The following is a 5,000-nucleotide window of genomic DNA, read 5'->3' as shown; positions in this document are numbered from 1 at the left end:
ATGTGAGTAGCAGCAGGGCCAGCGCGCCCAGGAGCACATCTTTTTCGACCGTAAAGGGAGACAGGAGGCCGACTCACTGCCTCGGCTAAATGGAGAGGGAATTTCAGAAGGGCCAGGGCACAAGCATGGACCTTTTTCAGCTGTAAGGGAGGCAAGAGCAAGGTGTGATGTAGGTCCCCGGGGCCTGCTGGAGGTCCAGGTCCATGCCCGATGTGAGTAGCAGCAGGGCCAGCGCGCCCAGGAGCACATCTTTTTCGACCGTAAAGGGAGACAGGAGGCCGACTCACTGCCTCGGCTAAATGGAGAGGGAATTTCAGCAGGGCCAGGGCACAGGCATGGACCTTTTTCAGCTGTAAGGGAGGCAAGAGCAAGGTGCGATGTAGGTCCCCGGGGCCTGCTGGAGGTCCAGGTCCATGCCCGATGTGAGTAGCAGCAGGGCCAGCGCGCCCAGGAGCACATCTTTTTCGACCGTAAAGGAGAGAGGAGGCCGACTCTCTGCCTCGGCTAAATGGAGAGGGAATTTCAGCAGGGCCAGGGCACAGGCATGGACCTTTTTCAGCTGTAAGGGAGGCAAGAGCAAGGTGTGATGTAGGTCCCCGGGGCCTGCTGGAGGTCCAGGTCCATGCCCGATGTGAGTAGCAGCAGGGCCAGCGCGCCCAGGAGCACATCTTTTTCGACCGTAAAGGGAGACAGGAGGCCGACTCACTGCCTCGGCTAAATGGAGAGGGAATTTCAGCAGGGCCAGGGCACAGGCATGGACCTTTTTCAGCTGTAAGGGAGGCAAGAGCAAGGTGCGATGTAGGTCCCCGGGGCCTGTTGTCGTACCATAGGCACGAGTGGTGTGTGTGTGTGGCAAAGAGTTTCTGCGCAGTGTACCAGGGGCACGGGGAAAGGTTGTTGTACCATAGGCACGAGAAAAGTTGTCGTACCATAGGCACGAGAAAAGTTGTCGTACCATAGGCACGAGTGGTGTGTGTGTGTGGCAAAGTGCTACTGAGCGGTGTACCAGGGGCACGGCGAAAAGTTGTTGTACCATAGGCACGAGAAAAGTTGTTGTACCATAGGCACGAGAAAAGCTGTCGTACCAGGGGCACGGAGGAAAGTTGTTGTACCATAGGCACGAGAAAAGTTGTCGTACCATAGGCACGAGGAGAGTTTGTGTGGCAAAGTGCTACTGAGCGGTGTACCAGGGGCACGGCGAAAAGTTGTTGTACCATAGGCACGAGAAAAGTTGTCGTACCATAGGCACGAGAAAAGTTGTCGTACCATAGGTACGAGGAGTGTGTGTGTGGCAAAGTGCTACTGAGCGGTGTACCAGGGGCACGGCGAAAAGTTGTTGTACCATAGGCATGAGAAAAGTTGTCGTACCATAGGCACGAGGAAAGCTGTCGTACCAGGGGCACGGAGGAAAGTTGTTGTACCATAAGCACGAGAAAAGTTGTCGTACCATAGGCACGAGGAGAGTTTGTGTGGCAAAGTGCTACTGAGCGGTGTACCAGGGGCACGGCGAAAAGTTGTTGTACCATAGGCACGAGAAAAGTTGTCGTACCATAGGCACGAGTGGTGTGTGTGTGTGTGGCAAAGTGCTACTGAGCGGTGTACCAGGGGCACGGCGAAAAGTTGTTGTACCATAGGCACGAGAAAAGTTGTCGTACCATAGGCACGGAGGAAAGTTGTTGTACCATAGGCACGAGAAAAGTTGTCGTACCATAGGCACGAGAAAAGTTGTCGTACCATAGGCACAAGCAGTGCGTGCGTGCGTGCGTGCGTGTGTGTGTGTGTGCGGCAGTTCTTCTGCGCAGTGTACCAGGGGCACATTTCAATGTGCTTTCTGGAGTACCAGGGGCACGAGGATTTTGCCAGTGGTGTTCTGCTTTGTTAGTGGGAGGGGGCTTAAGTGTGGGTCCCCGGGGCCTGCTGGAGGTCCAGGTCCATGCTAGATACGTGGTACAGGGTAACTGCAGGAGGGGGGGGGGGGGGGGGGGGTAATGTGGGTTCACGGGGCCTGCTGGAGGTCAAGGTCCATGCTGGATATGCGCTGGAGGGTAACTGCAGGAGAAGGAAAGCTAGTGGGGGATTAGAGCAGGGGAGGATGTGCGTCCCCGGGGCCTGCTGGAGGTCAAGGTCCATGCTGGATATGCGCTGGAGTGTAACTACAAGAAAGGTAAGCTAGTGGGGGACTAGAGCAGGGGAGGATGTGCGTCCCCGGGGCATGCTGGAGGTCAAGGGCCATGCTGGATATGCGGTGGAGGGTAACTGCAGGAGAAGGAAAGCTCATGGGGGATTAGAGCGGAGGAGTATGTGGGTCCTCAGGGCCTGCTGGAGGGCAAGGGCCATGCTGGATTTGTGGTGGAGGGTAACTGCGGGAGAAGGAAAGCTAGTGGGGGAGTAGAGCAGAGGAGTATGTTGGTCCACGGGGCCTGCTGGAGGTCCAGGTCCATGCCCGATGTGAGTAGCAGCAGGGCCAGCGCGCCCAGGAGCACATCTTTTTCGACCGTAAAGGGAGACAGGAGGCCGACTCACTGCCTCGGCTAAATGGAGAGGGAATTTCAGAAGGGCCAGGGCACAGGCATGGACCTTTTTCAGCTGTAAGGGAGGCAAGAGCAAGGTGTGATGTAGGTCCCCGGGGCCTGCTGGAGGTCCAGGTCCATGCCCGATGTGAGTAGCAGCAGGGCCAGCGCGCCCAGGAGCACATCTTTTTCGACCGTAAAGGGAGACAGGAGGCCGACTCACTGCCTCGGCTAAATGGAGAGGGAATTTCAGAAGGGCCAGGGCACAGGCATGGACCTTTTTCAGCTGTAAGGGAGGCAAGAGCAAGGTGCGATGTAGGTCCCCGGGGCCTGTTGTCGTACCATAGGCACGAGTGGTGTGTGTGTGTGGCAAAGAGTTTCTGCGCAGTGTACCAGGGGCACGGGGAAAGGTTGTTGTACCATAGGCACGAGAAAAGTTGTCGTACCATAGGCACGAGAAAAGTTGTCGTACCATAGGCACGAGTGGTGTGTGTGTGTGGCAAAGTGCTACTGAGCGGTGTACCAGGGGCACGGCGAAAAGTTGTTGTACCATAGGCACGAGAAAAGTTGTTGTACCATAGGCACGAGAAAAGCTGTCGTACCAGGGGCACGGAGGAAAGTTGTTGTACCATAGGCACGAGAAAAGTTGTCGTACCATAGGCACGAGGAGAGTTTGTGTGGCAAAGTGCTACTGAGCGGTGTACCAGGGGCACGGCGAAAAGTTGTTGTACCATAGGCACGAGAAAAGTTGTCGTACCATAGGCACGAGAAAAGTTGTCGTACCATAGGTACGAGGAGTGTGTGTGTGGCAAAGTGCTACTGAGCGGTGTACCAGGGGCACGGCGAAAAGTTGTTGTACCATAGGCATGAGAAAAGTTGTCGTACCATAGGCACGAGGAAAGCTGTCGTACCAGGGGCACGGAGGAAAGTTGTTGTACCATAAGCACGAGAAAAGTTGTCGTACCATAGGCACGAGGAGAGTTTGTGTGGCAAAGTGCTACTGAGCGGTGTACCAGGGGCACGGCGAAAAGTTGTTGTACCATAGGCACGAGAAAAGTTGTCGTACCATAGGCACGAGTGGTGTGTGTGTGTGTGGCAAAGTGCTACTGAGCGGTGTACCAGGGGCACGGCGAAAAGTTGTTGTACCATAGGCACGAGAAAAGTTGTCGTACCATAGGCACGGAGGAAAGTTGTTGTACCATAGGCACGAGAAAAGTTGTCGTACCATAGGCACGAGAAAAGTTGTCGTACCATAGGCACAAGCAGTGCGTGCGTGCGTGCGTGCGTGTGTGTGTGTGTGCGGCAGTTCTTCTGCGCAGTGTACCAGGGGCACATTTCAATGTGCTTTCTGGAGTACCAGGGGCACGAGGATTTTGCCAGTGGTGTTCTGCTTTGTTAGTGGGAGGGGGCTTAAGTGTGGGTCCCCGGGGCCTGCTGGAGGTCCAGGTCCATGCTAGATACGTGGTACAGGGTAACTGCAGGAGGGGGGGGGGGGGGGGGGGGGTAATGTGGGTTCACGGGGCCTGCTGGAGGTCAAGGTCCATGCTGGATATGCGCTGGAGCGTAACTGCAAGTAAGGAAAGCTAGTGGGGGAGTAGAGCAGGGGAGTATGTGGGTCCCCAGGGCCTGCTGGAGGTCCAGGTCCATGCTAGATATGTGGCACAGGGTAACTGCAGGGGGGGGTAATGTGGGTCCACGGGGCCTGCTGGAAGCCAAGGTCCATGCTAGACATGTGGTACAGGGTAACTGCAGGGGGAAGGGGGGGGGGGGGGGGGTAATGTGGGTCCCCGGGGCCTGCTGGAGGTCAAGGTCCATGCTAGATACGTGGTACAGGGTAACTGCAGGAGGGGGGGGGGGGGGTAATGTGGGTTCACGGGGCCTGCTGGAGGTCAAGGTCCATGCTAGATATGTGGTACGGGGTAACTGCGGGGGGGGGGGTATCTAATGGGGGACTAGATCAGGTGAGGATGTAATGGCCAGTTCGACAGCAGCACATCTTTTTCGACCGTAAGGGAGAGAGGAGGCCGACTCTCTGCCTCGGCCAAATGGAGAGAGATTTTCAGCAGGGCCAGTGCGCCAGGAGCACATCTTTTTCAACCGTGAGGGAGAGAGGAGGCCGACTCACCACCTCGGCCAGGGCCTTTTTTTCTCCCCTCTCCAGTTGAGCAGTCTAAGGGTAATGAGTAGCAAAGGTGCCCTCCGTCATTTATGGGAGACGGGTGTCTGAAGATGCGCAAGTCAGCAGACACCCTCGGCAACGCTCGGACGGCACTGGGACGGCGCGAGAGAGCGAGTTGCTGCCACAGCAGCCTCCTCTTCCGGCCCACCTGCCTGCCAGCCTTCCCTCCCACCCCGATCGACTGGCAAACGTGGCCTGCCATCAGAGGGCTGCCGCCGGGCCCGGCACCTTCGCCGGCGCCTTCGGGCGGTCAGCTCCTCCGGCCCGCAGGCTCGCCTCTAGCGCTGGCCGGGGGTTACAGCGCGAAGGTC

This window comes from Diplotaxodon limnothrissa, linkage group LG13 (assembly GCF_057381915.1).
Source record: "Diplotaxodon limnothrissa isolate DT_005_m linkage group LG13, D_limnothrissa_male_GT1.1, whole genome shotgun sequence".
Classification (NCBI taxonomy): Eukaryota; Metazoa; Chordata; class Actinopteri; order Cichliformes; family Cichlidae; genus Diplotaxodon; species Diplotaxodon limnothrissa.
This window is presented reverse-complemented; position numbering follows the sequence as displayed.